Below are 20,795 nucleotides of genomic sequence, written 5' to 3'. Positions count from 1 at the left end.
TCTCAAATATCTGCTAAAAATTCTATATATACTATATATAATATAATGTATATAACATATATAATATAACTTATATAATATATATATTTTATATATATATATAAAGTTGGGTAACAATATCTTTTTCCGTGCCTGTTGAAATGTATGTTACCATTTGTGACATATATTAGCTCTGGCTCATGTTAAAGTTTAAACGAAATAAAAAGAATACAGGTAAAATCTGGACCCACAATGATATTGTAGACAGCACATAGGTTTTGCTGACTCAAGGACCCAGGTTTGAGCTTTACAGTATAATTGAGGTGCTGGTTGAACCACCTCACCATGTTGACTCTCTTTTTGCCCATCTGAAAAATGGGTAAAGACTATTTATTTAGTATGATTTTTACTTGAAATAATACTTTCATGGCACCTGACACCTAATAAGTACTCCTTAAACAGCAGGGATTGTTATGAATTAGGATTTTAAGCACAACTACAAAATTGTTGGAACATCATAGAAAAAAATGTTTTCCTTCTAAATTGTCATGAATGGGATTATAAAATCTGTATATTAGTGGCACAATTATTGCTTCATTATAAAGAAACTTACGCATACAGAATGACTCTTAAAGGATAGTTTGAGAAGATACTTAGAAAAAAATAACAAGGTTAAGTATGTTAGACTATATGCTCATTTTAAAGATTTAAATAATAGTCATAAAAATCAACTGCATAATGTGCAGAGGTAAAAGTCCATTTGGAACTTCACTGGAATCACTTCTCGGCCTTTTGGCTAAGATCAAGTGGAACCTCACTGGGATATTTTTTTCAGATTGGCCCATTACTATGTCAGTAAACGATGAAATATGAAGTTGCAGTCAAAGATTTTTTTTCCTTTCTATTAATCATATTTTCCACACTTAAGTCAGAAGTTATTAAAGTGAATTCAGAATGTGATTAATGCATCCATTCAACAACTGTTCTTTGAGTATCTCAGACCAATCTCTTTCGAACATTTCTTGGCTGGCTCATCATTTCTCAAATACATTAGGGCGAATCTCCACCAATGCTGACTCATCTTTCCCACGTAGTGTGTTTAGAAGCAACAAAACAAAGTGGTCTAGACCAGAAACATAGGGGCACTATTTAGAATCTACCAGTTAGCCTGATCCTTCACTAAATAACTGGAGTATACAATTTTATTGAGAAATTGTAATGGGAAAGGAGAAGTTTTCCAGGAAAGCATTTGTGGAGCCTGAGACTTGTTAATGCAAATTCTCTAGGTTACCAGAATAGCTGCTTAACACGTTTCCATGTTATTTCCTTGAAAGTACATCACTTTGTTTTGCAGAAATATCCCTTCTACAAATAAATTCTACTTGATCTTACAGCCCATTTGGGAGGAAGATTTTTCCTTACTCTGCTTTTGTCAATAAACTCTCTCAAATCTGGCCCCTTCATTCTGTCTTAACTCAATATCTCTTGCTCAAATCTTCGTATAGTGTCTTAATTTGGGTCCCCCACCACCAAATACTATTGCCTTTAGCTATCATTGTCAAGTACCTACATGATCATGTCACTACTGTGCTTTTGGCTGTCTACTGCTCTTAGAGTAAAGGTTGCAAAGTCCAATGCCTACAGGAGTCAAACCAGCAACAGTAATGAAGAATGCAGCCTTTTCTCTAATTTTATTCCTTGACTTCCTTTCCTCTATCCTCACTATTCCCCGAACATATTAAGCCTTCCCAGTTGCCAAGGCCTGTGGATATGTTGTTTGCTCTGTTTGGAATGCGATGTTTCACCTGGCAGACTCTTATTTAGCCGAGCTTAACAAGATGATAAAAGACCCAATTCAAATTTCATTTTCTCTGTTCATTGTTCCCTGCCTCCTCCAAGCAAAGAAATTCCTCCCTCCTTGTTTTTGAACCATTTGAATTTGTTTAGGGTCATTTTGATTATGATCTTGGTCAGTTACTTGACCAAGTTCAATTTTCTAGTTTGAAAAATATGCCTTCGAGTTGTAACTAACTTCTAGGTCTGTTAGGAGGATTAAATAAGATTAGAACAGTTTGCACCATATAGTAAGCTTATAAAAATGAGCTATTATTATTATTATTATTATTATTCAGTGTTTCCTAACTTACTTGACACTGGGATCTTTGAGGAAGAATCTCCCAGGACTAGCAGTCCAGGAATGCATTTTAGAGAGAACTGATAGAAGACTGTAGTTTTGACTGGGGGCATTTTTGCACCCTAGGAGATGTTTATTTGGCACTGTTTGGAAACGTTTGTGGGTGGTCACAAGTAGGGAGGAGGAGGAGGAAGAGTATATTCGTACCTAGTACAAGAAGACCAAGATGCTGCTAAATATCCTATAATGCTCAGGGGAGCCCCCCGTAACAAAGAACTATGTCAACAAGCCAAAAGTCTGGAGATTGAGAAATGCTGAACTAAGAAATCATGCTATATCATTTCTTCTTATACATAATAATTAGTAGGTCATGAAAAGACACCAGCACCGCAGTGAATAAAGGATCTTATAAATAAATTAAAAGGTCTTGTTCAACAAATACTTCTTGAAGTAAATAATAATGATTCTGGTGTGCATTTAATGAGGACTTACTGTAGGCCATGTGTAACGCTAAGCATTCCGTATCTATGAGTTCAGTCAATGCTCACAACTTATGATTCAGGCCCTCTACACACAACCATAGGCAGTTACAGAGATGGTAACAAGCCTATGACCACACTGGTAGTGGCAGATCTGGTACAGAGATTCATATCTAGTTGCCTCCAATGTCTTTCCTCTTTCAATTACATCAGGTTTCTTATTAACACAGCATCAGACTACTACTATTTTGGCTGCACTGAAGAACAAAAACTTGGGAGATGTCACCAGTGTTCGTTCATATTTTGAATAAAGGTATCTAGGCTCAATATGATGCTTGTATAATGATACAAGTGGTGGCTTCAAATGTATAATAAAGTTCAGAAACCGACAAATTCACAACTCCCAATGAGAGTGAATAGCATTGTTAATAATCTTTTATGATTATAATATACAAAGATTCAAAGAGATAAATCAAATATTATTGTTAGTGTTTCCTTTTGTAAAGCACAACAGTGTTTTTTTAAACAATGGCTGACATGGTCTAGTTAGAGAGTCAAGCCAGAACTTGGAGACATTAATTCTATTTCCATTGGTTAGGTTGTCTTGTTAAAGTCTCTTAGCTCATCATTTTCTAGGGATAAAATGTGGCCTTACCTATCTTACTTTTCAAGGACAAGTATACAGGTATTTGTAAAATTTTGAAAGAAATTATTATTGAAAGCTAAAGTATTTTACCTGGTTCTCTCAGAGAATTCTTAAAGGGAAAAGAGAAAATGGTTGTGTGAGCTTCAACAAAGGACAGTGGGACTTATTCTTTCCAGAATCAGTTCGGTCTCCAAATTTCTGGACATTGTCAGCTACAGCATTTCTAAGCACATTCCTTTGGTAAGATAGATTAATTCCTAGTGAAAGTTGAGTAGTTTATAGAAACTCTTGTACACAGTTTTAGCTTACATTTTAATATCAGTTACTTACTGACTTTGAATAAATCTCACAGATTCAATAGCATTTTGAATATTTGGAACTTATTCTAACTATTGAAAATTTATGAATATAGATCAATTCAATTAAGGTAATGGGGTTGCAGTCACTTGATTCAGAAAGTTCATTTGCCCATTCATTCTGCCAACATTCATTTAGGAGTTACTCTAGTGAGTGTGTTGGGCACCTGGGCCCAATGTCTTCATTAAGAAATTAATGACTTCTTTTAAAACTTTGAATTAACATAAATCTTCGCTATAGAAGGGCTTTAAAATAACATAAATGTTACTTATGTTTTTGAGAGACAGTGCAATATGGGGAAGGGTGGAGCAAGAGGGAGAGAGAAAGAATCCCATGCAGGCTCCACACTGCCAGTGCAGAGCCTGATGCGGGGCTCGAACTCTAAGAACTAGGAGATCATGACCTGAGCCAAAACCAAATGATGAATGCTCAACCGACTGAGACCCCCAGGTGCTCGGAAATTTTTAAACTAAATAATATAAATTGTACTTATCTTTATATTAAGAAACCAAATAGACTACTTTTTCTGATGGAAATTTTATCACTGAGAGAATAACAAATACAAATAAAGTGAAAGTTTCCCTTTTACTTCAATTTATTTGCCAACTTTATAACAGAATTCTCAGATAAATTAAGCTGAACAACTAAGATTCTAATGCAACAGAATTTTTGCTTCTGAGCTTTCATTTATACATAGATTATGTAGATAGTATCAAAATATAAACTCTACATTGAATCATTCTTGATTTTGAAAACCCTGATTGGTACAGAGAGGTGGACACAGGATGATAAATCTGTATTATGAGTTTTTCATCCTAGATCCCTTTTGTATGTGACTTGAAGTGACCTACTATCTATGCATCTTAGTTTTCTATTATGTGAAGCCCTATCTTCAAGAAGCAGTCAAAGAAGATAAAGTGTGTAGCTTCATAAACCATAACCCATTATTCTTATTAAATTCTTCTGATAATAGCTACTATGTTTCTATTATTACTATTATAGGCATGCCTAGGATGCAATGGAAACTACCCCTTTAGAATTTAGCTGCTTGGTCAGCAAGTGTGGAAAACACCTGGAGTTCAAAATTAGATTTTGATTGCTCTTTCTTCTGCTCTTACAGTTTTACTGCCTTTTGTATTTTGGTGTGATTTTAAAATGGCTATGTGAGGCAGATACTAGGTAGGCTCACCTTCCCCAGCCCCCATTTTCAGCCTCCTCCTCCTAGCACTGCCTGGCCACGTCACCTAGTTGTGTCCAATGAGAATTTAACTGGAAGTAGGTGAGAGGCTTCTGGGAAAGTGTTGCCCTCTTGGTACAAGTGCTATCCTTTTTCCCTTCTCTGTTTTTTGTCCCGAGTGTAAAGATGATCAGCCGCAGTAGCAGCCTACAAGTGTAAGAAAAAGGCCCAAAGTGTCTATATCAGCTGATTACATGGAGCTCCTCAAACACTGTAAGCAGCTGCCTTTATCTCTCAACTTGTAATGAAGAAAAATATTTGTTTAAGCCACTGAAGTTGGATTTTTTGCTAGTTTCAGCCCAAAGAATTCCTGATTGCTGTATTATTTAAGTAAATGTTATACGGAACTGTGCTATCTTTAGAGTTTGTTTTCTTTGAGCCCCCAGTTCCAAGAGTTATATAATTTGTTCACTAGAAATTTAGTGAAAATTTGTTAATGTCAGGGTTTAGAAACCGAGAAAGGATAGACTTAAAACGTAGTAAAAAAAAGTAGAAACTAACTGTCAGGAAAACTTTGTAAAGAAAATGAAAAAATGACTTGACTGGGCAAAAATGTCTGTAAAACACATATCTGATAAAGGCCTCAAATCCAGAATATATAAAGAGCTTTCAAAAGCCAGTAGTAAGAAAAAACCCAATTAAAAATTGTACACACTCTTTGAATAGGCATGTCAGCAAGGAAGATCTACGGGTGGCAAATACGAAAAGATACTCATCATCAAAGATACTCAATATCACTAGTCCCTTAGAAAATTAAAAATAAAGCCATAATTAGATACATCTACACTTTTATTAACATGTCTAGATTTTTAAAAAAATGAACACCTAGTATGGGCAAGAATGTTGAACAACTAGAACTCTTATACATTAGCTGGTAGGAATGCAAAATGGCACAACCACTTGAGAAAACAGGGTAACAGTTTTCTATAAAGCTAAACCTACACTTAACTTAAGATTCCCTTATCTATTTTTAGTACTTATCCAAGATAAATAAAAATGTATATACAGATATGCAAATACTCATAGCCATTCTATTCACATTCACCACAAACTGGAAAGAATTCAAATAGCCTTCAACTGTGAATGGATAATGAAACAGGGGTACACCTAGACAATGGAATACTGCTTGGCAATCAAAAGGAACAAACTACTCATACATGTGACAAGGCGGATGAATCTCAAATGGGTGTTGCTGAAGTGAAAGAAGGCAGACACCATGATTATTTCATTTATATGACACTCTGGAAAAAGCAAACTAATAGGAACAGAAAATAGATCAAAAGTTGCCAGAAGCTCGGGGTGGGGATGAGTTGACTACCAGGCATGAGGAAATTTTGGGGGGGTGTTGGAACTCCTATACCTTGATAATGGTGATGATCACACGATTGCATGTCATAATTAATAGTCTCAGAATTGTACACTGAAAAGAGGAAATACTAACACTCTGTGTAAATTATACTTCCATAAACCCAACTTTACAAAAGGCATAAAATAGTTTGAGATGAAAACATTCTGAAACTTCATCATGATTTTGGAAATTAAAAATAAGGGCTTTGAAACACAAAGACCTACATATATTTAAGATGTGTTTAATATAGTGAAAAGGTGACATTAACTCCCATTCCTTAAAGTTTATAAATGTGGAAAGCATGATACACTTTAATGGATGGTAACATTTCTTTCAAGTACACGATACTCCAGAGATTTTGTAGTGCTTCATTATGAACAGGCTGGCTACTAAAATGTCAATAGAATTACAATTAGGATTAAATACACCCCTCTATATCGGTGACTGGAAAAAAGAAATAAACCTTTCAGTAACACTGTGAAAAATGAAAATTTCTAACATTAGACCAAGGTACCTCAAGTAGAAAGACAAATGATCAGAATTACAAGAGCAAATTAATGAGAAACAAAGTCCAAATGGGAAAATGATATGGTCCAAATCCTGCCACATTATACTGTTCATTAAGGCTTGTTAAATGTATAGTTTTTATTCAAAAAGCAAGTAAGAATGTACATTTTTAAAGTAAGAAAAAAACCAGAAGTATTAAGACTGATATTTGTAGGGGCTCCTGGGTGGCTCAGTCAGTTAAGCATCTGACTCGATTTTGGCTCAGGTCATGATCTCAGGATTCGTGGGTTCAAGCCCCGTGTCTGGCTCTGCAATGACAGTGCGGAGCCTATTTGGGATCCTCTCTCTTTCCCTCTCCCTGCTCCTGTACCACTTATACATGTATATGTGCTCTTTCTCTCTCAAGATAAATAAGTAATTTTTTTAAAAACACTTATATTTGTATCTATATTTATAACTTTTAATGGTTTTCTTAATTTTTCAGATTTGGAAACTCAGCAAAAAGTTGAGTAAAGGAAAGTTATTTGATATGATATCTGATTTTAAAATATTTAAATATTCTCAGGGCGCCTGGGTGGCTCAGTCGGTTGAGCATCCAACTTCGGCTCCGGTCATGATCTCATGGTTAGTGGGTTAGAGCCCCGTGTCGGGGTCTGTGCTGACAGCTAGCTCAGAGCCTGGAGTCTGTTTCTGCATCTCCCTCTCTCTCTGATCCTCCCTTGCTCATGCTATCTCTCTCTCTCTCTCTCTCAGAAATAAATAAAACATTAAAAAATAATAAAATATTTAAATATTCTCATAAATTAAAAGTAAAATCAATCCCTTTCCATACCTTTTTATTATTATAGGGCACCTGGCTGGGTGGACAACATTTACAATATTAAGCCACAATATATTTATCATGATATAATAAAAACATGGCAGGTTTTCTGAAGGCAAATTTTAGGCAGGGGAGGTATCTAAAATGAATCTGTGGCTCTAAATTTAACTGCACTTAGCAGAGTGGAGTTCATCCATGCAAAAACAAGTGCCCGGATGTGAATGTGTATACTATACTTTATATGACTGGAATAAAAAAGAAATAAAGCTTAAGTCACTGAAAACACAATCTGCTTATTTTAAGAGGTTTTGTAGAAATGATTCCAAATCAACTGAAAATTGGTTCATCTATTAAGGAAGAAATAATCCAAAAATATCTAATCTTTGCCTTAAATTTTTCTTCCATTTTGGAAAAATGGCAGCCATAAATAAATGCTATACATTTAGAACTATAGCTATCCATGTATCTATCATCTATAGTTTCCATATGCTTTTGTAGCTGTGGAAACATTTTGTTTTAAATTGTAGTGTTAGAATTCCTATAAACTAAGGAACTCAAGGTATGAAACAATGTCTAGAACCAACCTACTTTTTTTCCTCAAAAAAGAAAAGAAAATGATCCATACTGGTTACAAGTTATGTCTGCTACAATTAGACCACCAGGCTCAAATCAATCCTGTGAAAGTCCAAGAAGGATAAAATTTCCAGAGTAACGTCTTTTTCTACATCCCTCTATGGCCATCAACTTTAGTGAAAATATGCCACCCACTGGACAAGAAAAATATTGACAGGTATAAAGAAGCAAAGGACAATACATCTCTATTAGGCTGAAATGATTTGCAAAAAAGGGTTTAGTCATTAGGGCAGACATTTGATGGTATTACTGGTAAAATCAATATGGCAACTGATACTGCTTCCAGAAATGGGCCATCAACTTGACAAAGAATTCCTCCTTGGTTCAGTGACAAATGTGCCATGCAAAGTACTCTTTATGTTCTCAAACCAGGAAAAGGAAGTTAAATGGACTCTGCAGTTTTTAGTCACAAAGGACAGAAAAGACCTTTTTTAAGGCAGTATGCTTCATTATTTCATTACTATTTTTTTCAACTATGCTGATGCAGTATATAGTAAATACCTTTGACAAGGCAGCATTTCCTTTTAGTCAAGAAAAAACCTCAGTTAACACTTGCCAATGCAACTATATTGTTTTGAAGAATCAAATCAGCCTACTGTAGAGCCTCCTACTTCACTTGTATCCTGACAAGATACATCTGACAACTAAATCATCAACAGGATGGTGTTACTTATAATTAAAAACAGAAACAAACAAAGCACTGAATTTGAAGATCAAAACCAAATAGGACATTTTGGTACCAAAACCTTCTGGCCCTCTCTCCCACGATAGCCTCTGCATCCCTGTTTACTTATTGTTATCCATGCCCCCCTCCCCGTCCCCGCCGCCACCGAGACCTACTTGCTCATGTGATTTGTCAGCAACCAGGAACTGTATTGGGCCATGGTTTTACTAGAGGCACTGATAGTGTTTCTAAAAGGTTAGCAGTCATGAGACACACCTTCATCCCTTTCTGTATCCATGTCACAAGATCAGGCAGGAGTTGCTTGCTTAGGGTAGATGTAAATGGTCCTGTTGTTTCATATTCTACTTTCTTAGGCCTAACCAGACATTTCAGATTCAGACTGGAGGAAAGGAGGGGTATTATTTAGGTATCTGAGTCCAAGCTTCCTTATCCAATCTGTATTTTACCGACAGAACGGCACTAGAGAGGATTTGGGTACTTCTCATGCAATTAACAAAGTGGTAATTTGATTTTTGCCTGGTTGTGGTCCTTTTATCTAGCTTTCTTGGTTGGCAACTCCCTGAGAAGGAAGGCTGAAATGCAGAAGATTTGAACAGTCCTGGACCACTAGCCATGATACCATCTTAACAGCACTGAAACTTCAAGTCTACCTCTCACAATCCATGTGTGTATGCCCAAGTTCAACTACATGACTCAAACTTTCTGCTGCAATGTGATCCATGCCATTTATGACTTGTTTTAAAGGACACTACAGAGCCTACAGTAGTAGAAAAGCTGAATTGAAAGGGTCCATAATTTGTGACCAGTCCCATTTCTTAGGGAATTTATGTGAAAATAACATTACTATACCGAAGAAAAAATACAGCCTCAAATTGCAAGTGACCTCCAGTCAACAGTATTTTGGACAAAGTGATGCCTTTAAATATCTACCCACCTGCTTAGCCATGTTACGAAGGAACTAGGAGCTTTTCTGAAATTCTGTTTATAGGTTAATTCTAATGAGAAGAACACATTAAAGAAGTTCTCCAGCACTCTACCTCCTAATATATGTGGGAAGGATGCAAGGATCCTCAAGGAAGGTATTCTGGGATCACTTAACAGGGAGGATTAAACGCCCCCTCATGCCTGACAGTAAATGGCACATCTTTTTATTTGTTTCTGGTTTTGCAGGGACTCAGTAGGAAAGCATCAAAACTATTGGTGTGTTATATAACACCGTCCTCAAATCTCTAACAATTTTGAAATTTCCAGAGGTTATTTACATCACTTGTTTTAAATTAATTTAAATGGCTATACTTATATAGTCATTAAATAATACTTATTTCCAAAGGGGAAGAGAAAATACTTTGGTCGGTTTTACAGTTTTGCAACTAATTCTTCTGTTATATAAAAGCAGAACAATTAGTTGTGAAGCTATAAAACTGAAGAATGGCTATAATTTAAAAAAACTGTGTAATTAACTATTAATTTCTCTACTTATTTTTATAATTGGTTTATATTTCCTAGTGGGTTCTTTACACATATAATTTTCATAAGGTGAGACAAATTAAATGCCTTGTACAAATCATTTAATAACTGCAGGAAAAAGCGAGATCATAAATAACAGCATTTCCACAGGGTCCACATGGCAGGTGGCCAAGCCACCAGGGAGAAATCTCTTTCCTTATGGTTGTCTAAAAGAGAATTCCCTTAAGGCAGCTCTTCCCATCCTGTCCTTGTTACACAGCAAGAGTCCTCTGCGACAGGAAATGCCTGAACAAAATGTTGGGAAGATGTCATTTTCAATTAGTATAACACCATTCAAAGGGACTGGATTATCTCTATTTGCTTATTTGGGGTAAAATTCAAATGGGGCTTGGGGCTTAAAAACTGGACTCTTTTTACTGATTGGATTAAGATGATGTAAAATCTCATGAAGGATCCAAAAACGCTAGAATATTGCTCGGCGGGGTTAAAATTTACCAATGTACTTAACATTTTTCAAGAGTTGTAAAGTTAATTTTTACTTCTTAAAATAAGTCTTTATGTGGTAAATGACTTAATCATTTTGAATCAATTCAGTGTATACGGTCACTGTCACAGGAATCATATGAACTAATAAGTAAACACTAAAGAAAAACCTTAGCTTAATTATTAAAAGCCAAACTGATTATTCAGTTGACTGAGTTAAAATTACTATAGCTAATAACAGGTTTATAGAGGTAGCAGTAAAAATACAGGATGCCCGGGGCACCTGGGTGGCTCAGTCAGTTAGCCAGCTGACTTCAGCTAAGGTCATGATCTCAAGGTCTATGAGTTCGAGCCCTGTGTCGGGCTCTGTGCTGACAGCTCAGAAGCTGGAGCCTGCTTTGGATTGTGTCTTCCTCTGTCTCTGTCCCTATTCTGCTCACACTCTATCTCTCTCTGTCTCTCAAGAATAAGTAAAATGTTAAGAACACTTTTAAAAATACAGGATGCCCAGTTTAATTGGAATTTCAGACAAAGAGTAGATTTTTAGTTTAAGTATGTCCCACACAGTATTTGGGACATCATAAAAGGACTGTGATGGAAAAGGAGACTATTATAGTTTGGCAAGCAGGAAGCATTGGATGCTATTTAGAGCAAATTAGTGAGTACAATTAAGGAGTAGACGGAATGGAGCTTGGTGTTGGTGGCTCTGGGTGAGAAAAGATGGAAAGAGGTCCAGTTCGGAGGTGTGGGCAGGCATGCAGGATAATGGGTTTGACTTTGGATGACATTGTTTGAGTTGCCTTGTGATCTCTAAGAGATTTCACCAGACAACTAGATATGTAGATCTAAAGATCAGGGGAAGAATATAGACTGTAAGATATAATTTGTATATGATCTCAATGAAGGGAAACCTTCACTGACAAATGAAGCTCTTTGTGTATATGCTAACCTCTAGGAGAAATTTAGAGTGGGGAGATGAGGAGGTATTGAGGGGCTCTGACATCTACTTAGGTAATTTATAAGCCAAGCCTTAGTCTTATTTTAATTTTCTGAGAGAAAGACAGAGCGTGTGCACACTTGCACGTGAGTAGGTGAGGAGCAGAGGGAGAGAGAGAATCCATGCTTCACATGGAGCCTGATGTGGGGTTCAATCCCATGACCCTGGGATCATGATCTGAGCCAAAATCAAGAGTCAGATACTCAACTGACTGAACCACCCTAGCTTCCTGCCTTAGCCTTATATTTAACCAATGGAGTCAAGGCATCTGTTTTTAATTTAAATAACTCACATATATGCCTTTTCAAATGAAATATATTCAAGAGGAAAAGAATACAAAGAAATGCATTTTTAAAAAGTGAGTTGACAGTAAAGGTAATTCATATACCTTACAGAAAATTTACACAATATAGAACTGTATAAGTAAAAATATTAAAATAATTTATAATTCCATATCAGGATACAACTACTGTCAACATTTTGGGAGATTTATTTCTAGTTTGTCTTATTTGTTTAACTTAAAAAATCAACACCAATTCAGTCACTATATACTTTTTATAATCGATATTTTACTTAAAATATTGGGAATATTTTTCCCACTTATTAAACAGTTGTTCACATTATTTTAATGGTGCCATCATATTTGGTCTTATAAATGTGCCATGATATATTTATGAAAAGATGATAGAAAAATAAAAGTCACTCTATACTCTAGGTATAGATCTTATCATCTCTCCATGTGAGTTTATCAATTACCTTTTCCACTATAGTTTATATACTTGATGCTTACTCATTCCAATCTCTTCTCGCTTATGTTCAGATAGACTCAAGTAAATACGAGTCCATTTACTTGCAACTAGAAGTCTGTTAAACAACTTGTAACTAGAGGTCTGTTAAACAATGGATGAAATGGGATAGCATCGATAGAAAAGAGAAATAGACTATAATTATTTCTTGATCAATTACAGTATGTTTACTGTCAAATATACATAAGACTTGTCCTGATTTTCTTTAAGTCTTAAGCATAAAAATTTAGCATATAAAAATAAAGTTAAATTGAGCATTTTACCAGCTAGATCATAGCCAGCTCATTAAAACACAAAAGCAGACTGTATACATGATCATTACTCATCAGAATCCTAATGCACAATCATGTTAGGTAGCACCTAAAATTTCTGATTTTCATAAGAAAGGGTGAATTAGAAAAATCATATTGGTGATAGTCATATGATTTTTAAACCACAAAAGTTTGTTGCTAATGCAAGAAAACATTGGGATCAGATTGTGTGACTTACTGTTTTAATCTATTAATTCCTTTTGTATTGTTTTACTTTTTTTCTTTCTACTTGATTACTTGAAAGTTTAATGATGTTAAAACTGGATTACAGACAGTTCAATAAAAAGAGAAGATATTAACAAATAAATTCTGGTAACTCCCTATCTGAACCTCCTGCCAATTTAGTTGGTATACAGAAACAAAGTTTACTTATACTCACTCACTACAGGAAGTAATTCTTGCTATAGGTAAAATTGAAAAATAAGCAAAAAAGAATCCCGAGTTTTGGTCTGGGTTTTAATACCAAATTACTGACTGCATCATCACTCTGACTTTCTAAATGTTCCATGATTCCTCCTACTATTTAGAAAACGTTTTTAAAGGACGTGCTAACTCATCATTTAAAGACTTTTTAGGGAAACCTGCGTGAGTCAGTCAATTAAGCATCCGACTCTCGATTTCGGCTCAGGTCCTGTCTGATCTCTGTGGGGAGATCAAGCCCCACACTGTAAGCTAGCAGCCTGTTTGGGATTCTCTATCTCTCTGTCTCCACCCTTCCCTCACGCACACTCCTTCTCTCTCTCTCTCTTTCAAAATAAATAAATACACTAAAAAAATAAAGACTTTTTAAATAGTGGTTGTGCAGTTCTCAAAATAAATCTTCAAAACAGAGAAGTAGAAGATTTGGTTCTTTTCTAAAAAAGTTACTGGATGGCAGATGTTATAACTGTCTGAGCTCTGACCAGTCCTTCAGCTGCCACAACCCTACAGCGAGGCACATTTTGGTGATCTCTGTGAAACTCACAAAAATAGTCCCATCATAATTTCTAGATATCTTTGAAAATGATAAATTATGAAACTTTATATTATACAACTGTATTCCTGATCTCTCTTCTTGAATGATCATATTGAAAATGAGCACTACAACTGATTCTTGTTACTTGCCATAGTTATGGTCTATAACGTCTGCAAATGCTGAATTAGCAAATACTGAGCCATTGTTCCTGCAGGAATACAGGGCTAGGTTCCTACAAGCTTCTGGTCATAACACTTCCATCAATCTACCAATTTATTAACTTGTTTTATGTATGTTTTTGTTTAAAGACACTTAATTCAATAAATACTTTTGATTATTAACATTGAACTTGAGGCCAACAGCACTATAACTTATTCCTGGCCAAAGTTAATCTAGTAAGAGCTTTCTCCGGTGAGACATATCACAGTCTTCTTGTGCTCAGGAACACTGGACGGCACTTCAGCACTAGGTGTGGGAGCCAATTCAAACAGCAAAATCACCAAAATAAAAAAATGAGATAAACATGACACTAAACACACATGACACTAAACATGTAAACATCTTTGCAGTATAAAAGCTGAAACGAGAAAGTGGAGCACTGCCTTGTTTATTCTCAACCAGAAACGAGAAGGTAACTTACATGAAACATGACGGCGATTCACATTTCTCACATCTCTGCGCATATTAGAGAATGACCACAAAATAAATTTTAGCAAAGAGGTGAATTCACAAATACAGAATACATGAACAATGAAGATTGATTGTGCAAGGATAATTCATTTAAGGAGCTGCAAAATGAAGACTAACAGAACAGACTTGCCTTTCCTGACACTGTCCTGGCTCACGATTACCAAAACACATGAAGGAGTTTTCCATTTCATCTTCTCTCATGTGCTCTATTAAATTCAACTTATGTTCCAGGCACCAGGCTTGGCTCTGTTTAATTAATCTTGTAAAGCCCATAAAACAATCACTAAGTTCTAATTTGTAATCAAAGACGACCCCCTAGTTCTTAAACATGTGCAGGTTTGCTAAAAAGAAAGAGGGAGGAAATGTAGGGGATTTTAAAACTGCTGGCTGAAGGCAGGCTTCAGTTATAGTGCTATTTCAAGCTCATTCATTCAAAGGCTAGAGACACACAGAAATGATGATTCTGTTCTCCGTTTTCTAGTCAGATTAAAAAAGGATATTGAACTAGAGCAGGTAAATAAACATAACTAAACATACTTAACTAAACTAAACATGAAGGTAGAGCCTAAAAGTGTTCTAAGTTTGGTCATACAAAAGGGCAGTCAGTGTGTCCTCTTACAGAAAATAAAATCACTTACCCATGGGTGCATACAAACTTAAGTAAATTGCTACTAATGACAGATTTTATTTGGCTTTAATTACCCAGATTGGTCAGGTTCCTCTCCTTTCTATTCTGATGAGTTGTTTATCTATATGTCCTATGAGTATGATAGGTCATTCACCCAAGAGGGACAGAAAAGAGACTCAAAATAGCCTTTCTGGTGGTAAATAAGTTTTGAAAATGAGAATATTTTGATTTGGTCCATCCCATGTTGCATTTTGACATACTTCTCCTAACATAGACAAATAAATTTAAAATACTGTATTTTTTGATGACCATGCAATGGATGTAACAGATAACTCTGGCCTGTATGCCATTCTGTACCCCCATCTAGTGATGTGGGTCAGGCTTGCAGTAATGCTTGGGAATAAGGCTGTCATGACTTTCAGGGCATGCATACCTTTTCAAGATCTTCATTTCAACTCTTTTGCATAAACACTCAGAAGTGTGACTGCTACATCATATGGTAGTTCTATTTCTAACATTTTGAGGAACCTGCATACGGTTTTCCATAACAACTACACCCATTTTGCATTCCCACCAAGCATGTGTAAGGGTTCTAAATTTTTCCACATCCTAACCAACATGTATTGTCTTTGGTTTAAGTGAAATAAGCTAGTCACAGAAAGACAAGTACTTCATGATTCCACTTAAGCGAGGGATATAAAATAATCAAATTAATAGACTCAAAGAGTGGAATGAATAATGGTTGCTAGAGGCTGGAAGTATGGAGAGATGGGGAATTTGTAAACAACGGGAACAATGGGCTTTCAATTAAGCAAGGTAAGTTCTAGAGATATGCTGTACAACATTGTAGCTATAGTAAAAAATACTGCATTGTACATTTAACAATTTGTTAAGAAGATATATCTCATGTTGAGTGTGATTACTACAATATAATAACATTAAAAAAATGAATAGAGTAAGGGCATCTCTTGTGTGTACAAGTGGAAATTCTTTTTTAAAGCTAACTGATGAAAGGCTTGTGCTTTGGAACATATTAAAATGTCCCTTTGAGGAAAGAGCAGTAGCAAACGTTCACTTAAGTTCCAAAATATATCTGGCGTTTAGTTTTGTGAAACTCTCTGCTACATTTTTGCAAAATTTCACTTTTTTTCAATGTAGAAAGATTTGTTCAATTATATACCAATTACATCTGTAAAAGGATTTGTTAAAGATTATATACACACATTTACAAAGATCTTTCATTATTTTCCTCTATATAAATCTCAAAAGCCAAAGATACATTCCTAAGTTTAAGAGCATATTACCTCTAGCAACTGCATTTCTTTCTTGATAGGAAATCAGTTTACCTGGACCGAAGGTTCAAGATGACATGGCAAATAGGAGTCAGTTCACAAGGCTTGACCCTCTGCACTCACTACACCTGCACTACTTATCATATCCCTCCCCCGGCACTTGGAACCTGCATAAGATATTTTTTTAAAGTTGGTTCCATATCAGGGCCAGAAAAAAAAAGTACAAGAAAAAAAACCACTTTATTCCTGCAACAGAACACAGCAAAAATGATGGAGAGAAAATAATGGACTGTTTACATTTGCCATCTTAGGATGAAGGCATTTGAATTTCCTGGCTTTCAAAAATTATTGTTTTTATTTGCCAGGAAGTAGGCATGTGTTTTCATTAGGGATATTGTTGGAAGATCCTTACAAAGGAAAACATCTGCATCATTATCACTGCTGTCGGAAAAATTCCCTGGCACGCAAAGCAGCAAATGCCACTCGTCTCGAGCAGCAGAGATGCTAACTCATTACACAGGCCAGACCTGAAAATGAACTAAACTTCATTTAACTTTTGGAAGTGATATGCCAGGTTTAATTATAGAATGTAAGAAGAAAGACACCAAAATGCAACGTTTTTTATGTGAAAATATTTCATAAGACATTTCCTCTCTTGAAGAAAAAGTAGGTCAGTTTTATCAACATGGAAGATGATGTGAATCTGAATGCATTATTAACCTGTCCTTAGGCGTGACGAAAATCTGCCTTCGTATTTCCATATCCTTCAAATTAAATCCTGTAAAAATCTAAGTTTTGAAAGGGGGAAGAAAAGCTCAGAAAGTTCAATCAGGTTGAAGTGCTTCATTATTCCTACCTTCAATCAGGTAAACACTATCAATTCAGGTTGATGCAAACAATCCCTCTCTCAGCCACTAATTATTCTTGTCACATTGCACGTTCATTTTTATCAGACATCATTGTCAGCATTAAATCAGCATTAAAAGAAAAAAGCTTTTTCCATGCTTATTTCTAAATCTATAGTGCCCCCTATATTATGTTCTTATCTGACTACATATTTTTTTTTAAAGTCTTTTATTTAAAGCAAATGATTGGGTAGTCACTATTCTCATCTATTGAAGAAATTATTTCTCTGTATAGTAAAAATTAAAAAAAAAAACACATTCTATACCAGTGTCAGCAATGAAATTCAAAGCCCATTTATCTTTTAATTTATAAGGCTTTTTTTAAAAAAATGAGTGGATCTACACAGTCAATGCAATCCCAATCAAAATTGCACCAGCATTCTTCTCAAAGCTAGAACAAACAATCCTAAAATTTGTACGGAACCACAAAAGACCACGAGTAGCCAAAGTAATGTTGAAAAAGAAAACCAAAGCTAGAAACATCACAGTCTCAGACTTTAGCCTCTACAACAAAGCTGTAATCATCAAGACAGTATGGCATTGGCACAAAAACAGACACATAGACCAATGGAATAGAATAGAAATCCCAGAATTGGACCCACAAATGTATGGCCAACGAATCTTTGACAAAGCAGGAAAGAATACCCAATAGAAAAAAGACAGTCTCTTTGCAAATGGTGCTGACCTAAATGTGATATAAAAAACCATTAGAACCCTAAAGGAGAAAACAGGCAACAACCTCTTTCACCTCAGCTGCAACAACTTCTTGCTCAACACGTCCCTCTCTGAAGGCAAGGGAAATAAAAGTAAAAATGAACTACTGAGACCTCATCAAGATAAAAAGCTTCTGCACAACAAATGAGACAATCACAAAACTAAAAGGCAACCAACAAAATGGGAAAAGATATTTGCAAGTGACATATTGGATAAAGGGTTAGTATCCAAAATCTATAAAGAACTTACCAAACTCCACACCCAAAAACCAAATAATCCAGTGAAGAAATGGGCAGAAGACATGAATAGACACTTTTCCAAAGAAGACATCCAGATGGCCAACAGACACATGAAAAGATGCTCAACATCGCTCATCATCAGAGAAATACAAATCAAAAACACACTGAGATACCACCTCACACCAGTCAGGATGGCTAAAATCAACAACTCAGGAAACAACAGATGTTGACTAGGATGTGGAGCAATGGGAACCCTCTTGCACTGTTGGGAATGCAAAATAGTGCAGCCACTCTGGAAAAAAGTATGGAGGTTCCTCAAAAAATTAAAAATAGAATTACCTTATGACCCAGCAAGCGCACTACTAGGAATTTCTCCAGAGGATGCAGGAATGCTGATTCGTAGGGGCATATGTACCCCAATGTTTATAGCCGTGCTTTCAACAATCGCCAAATTATGGAAAGAACCCAAATGTCCATCAACTGATGAATGGATAAGGAAGATATAGTTTATATATACACTGGAATACTACTTGCTGATGGGAAAGAATGAAATCTTGCCATTTGCAGCAACATGGATGCAACTGGAGGGTATTATGCTAAGTGAAATAAGTCCGAAAAAGAGAGATATCATATATTTCACTCATTTGTGGAATTTGAGAAACTTAATAGATGACCATGGTGGGATGGAAGGGGAAAAATAGTTTCAAACAGAGAGGGAGGCATACCATGAGACTCTTAAATACAGAAAACAACCTGAGGGTTGATGGGGGGGCAGGCAGAGCAGGGAGGGAAAAATGGGTCATGGGCATTTAGGAGGGCACTTGTTGGGATGAGCACTGGATGTTGTATGTTAGTAGATAATACCAATAACATTTTTGCAAAAACTGGAATTTTTTTTTCTGGAAGCCATCATGTTAGATTATGAGGTAGTTGTGATCACAAAGAAGGTCAAAGTGTAGGGTACCAAAACTTTCCACTTTTGGACTGGAGGTGACACAGATTCTCAGCAAGATCCTAAGTCCACTGCAGTGTTTTAAAAGTGTGAGAAGAGACACAGGCTGCTGCCCTCTGGCTCTTAAATAAGGAGACAACTGAAGGGTTATTGCTCTGAAATCTCTACTATGATGAGGTAGAAGACAGGAAGATCACTCCCTGAAAATGAGAGAAAGTATAGCCTTCTGGAGAGTAGAAAATGTTTCTTCTTGGTTGAGTCATAGAATTTTTGCCATGATTCACAGTGAGCTGTTAGGTTTGTTGCCTGTGTCTCTCCATGGTGGAATGTAAGTCACTATGGACTATTTCTTAGATGATTTCCTAAATTTAATATTATAATAATTATGGACTATGCAATGACATAAGATATCAGAGGGAATTAATCTAGGATTCACCAGAGGTTAAAAAAAAGTGTGTGTGTGTGTGTGTGTTTGTGTGTGTGCGCTCGCGCGCGTGCGCACTTAGGGGAGTTTTGTGACAGCTGACAAGGATAACAAATCTTCCTTTCTTGAAAGTATACATAGTAGAAGCCAATATTTGTTTCTATTTTCTGGACATTCTTCAAGGACTAAATTTAATAAAGATGGAAGGGTTCTCTCACCTGTAATTATTTTACATAAATTAAACTTCAGGTTATTAAATAGATATGAAGCTGTATAAAAGGAAATATTCAGTAGGACTACTCTATCAAGAGTAGTAGGTACTTGATTACATTTGAATATGGTTCAATTAGGGGCGCCTGGGTGGCTTAGTCGGTTAAGCGTCCAACTTTCGCTTAGGTCATGATCTCGCGGTTCGTGGGTTCGAGCCCCGCGTCGGGCTCTGTGCTGACTGCCAGCTCAGAGCCTGGAGCCTGTTTCAGTCTGTGACTCCCTCTCTCTGACCCTCCCTTGCTCACGCTGTCTCTCTCTCTCTCTCCTAGAAATAAATAAATTTAAAAAAAAAACATTGAATATGGTTCAATTAAATTGCTAAGTAACTGACTTAGAGTTCCTCTTGTAAACTGTGAAAGCATTTCTGACTATTATACTCCTCTTAATATTGTTTCTGTTTTCTTATTTAGTGTAGCTACTCATATCATACAAATAATTTTGTTGTGGTTGTTGCTATTTGTTTGAATTCTGTCATTTCAGTTGGAAAGCACTCCAATGGAAATAACAAAAGACATACTTCAAAATGGCTCAAACCAGATGGTCTCCAAATGTTGCTCCATTATGGAATCACCTGGGAATCCTTCAAATATACTGATATCCAGCTCCCACCCAACATTCTGATCCAACTGCAATGGCGTGAGGACTAGGCATTGGGAGTTTTCAAAGCTTTCCCAGTGATTCTCACATGCAGCAAAGTTTGGGAAATACTGACTCAAACAGTGAGGAAAGTTCAAGATGAGAAGAATCTAGAGAATTAGTTCAGGGACTTACACTTTTCATCAGAGACCCTGGTGTTTACTCTTCTGGATTGCTCTGAATGTCAGCCTTGTCTTTGGA

General features: G+C 36.0%; 1 protein-coding gene across 1 annotated transcript in view; it reads right to left on the bottom strand.

Moving 5' to 3' along the window:
* LIN7A (lin-7 cell polarity scaffold A) overlaps positions 1-20,795 on the bottom strand; it is an 82,513-nt gene that overhangs the window by 39,652 nt on the left and 22,066 nt on the right. The gene's annotated exons all lie outside the window — the stretch shown is intronic.

Source organism: Crocuta crocuta, unplaced genomic scaffold (genome assembly GCF_008692635.1).
Source record: "Crocuta crocuta isolate KB4526 unplaced genomic scaffold, BGI_CrCroc_1.0 scaffold317, whole genome shotgun sequence".
Lineage (NCBI taxonomy): Eukaryota > Metazoa > Chordata > Mammalia > Carnivora > Hyaenidae > Crocuta > Crocuta crocuta.
The sequence above is the reverse complement of the archived record's forward strand: the minus strand, read 5'-3'. Positions and strand labels throughout refer to the sequence as shown.